Here is a 1,304-nt window from a genome sequence, read left to right on the forward strand (position 1 = left end):
GCAGGGGGGCATCGAGGGGTATTGGTAAATGGAGAGTTGGAGGTGGGTGAGGGAGATGGAGGGTTGTGATTTTAGTGCTTGGGTGGCTGGGGACCGTCACCATTATCATATATCACAACTGTCATGTTTCTTCATCATCATCATCATCATCATCATTATCATCATCATCATCATTATCATCATTATCATCATCATCACCGTCATTATCATTATCACCAATATCACCCCCACCACCAACACCATCATGACTATCATTCATCAAGCGCTAAATCTGTGACAGACACCAATAGTCATATAGTCCACGGTTTCTAAAAATGTTCCTAAATGACCATGACCATCATCATCACCATCATCATCGTCATAGGCATCATTGCGAGCCGAAACAGCGATACAAACTACAGGGAGACGCTGACTACCAGAAGAGAGAGGAGACATAATCCAACCACCCCAACCACGACATTCCAGTGTCTCCATTGCAACAGACATTGTTCATCCAGGATCGGATTGCACAGCCACATGCGCGTCTACAGATGAACTGCGGGATTTCATCGTTATCTTCGGCAACGGAGGACTACATACCTGCATCATAATCCTCAACACCGTTACCATCATTATCATCATGACCATCAATCAACTGTATATTAATTGATAACAATAAAAAATCGCTACAGTAGATTACAAAATTCTATCTGCTCAGTAGTTAATTTTGAGAAGTTTGACGTCAAAGATTTTAAGTTTCACAAAATGTCAAGCTTTTTCGAAGGCAATTCTTTGAATATCTTGATAACAAATCCGAATAATCTTACAATTTTGATAGAGCAGATAGAACATTTGGTTTCCGAACTCATGGTCTTAGCAACTCAAAACAGCCCAAAATTAGAGCTGGGCGAAGAATTGATTCTGGACCGAATCCCACGATTAATGCTACGGAAGAGAAGTTCCGACTCCTTTTTACGAAAACCAACATACCAGGTACTTTAATCGTTGAAATCCTTTTTTCTTTTAGAATTTATTTTTGAAAAATAAAATTTGATGCTTCGTAGTGTTCCGAAATCAAGGTTATCCTATATCCTGAAGATGTTCGGAGCCAATTAGGTAACCACTGGAAGAAATCACATCGTTAGAAAGTAAGTAATTGGGTTCGGAGTCGATTCCTACGCTTCCTAGCTTTCATTTCAATAATCGGGAACCTAGCTGCCCAGCACTACCCAAAATGTCAGATAGAACTTTGTAATTCTAAGGTAACGAACTTCCTGCCCTCTAGCAATGTTCTGTCGTCTGCTTTCGTCTCCACTTTCTGCCCC

This window comes from Aplysia californica, unplaced genomic scaffold (assembly GCF_000002075.1).
Source record: "Aplysia californica isolate F4 #8 unplaced genomic scaffold, AplCal3.0 scaffold00588, whole genome shotgun sequence".
NCBI lineage: Eukaryota > Metazoa > Mollusca > Gastropoda > Aplysiida > Aplysiidae > Aplysia > Aplysia californica.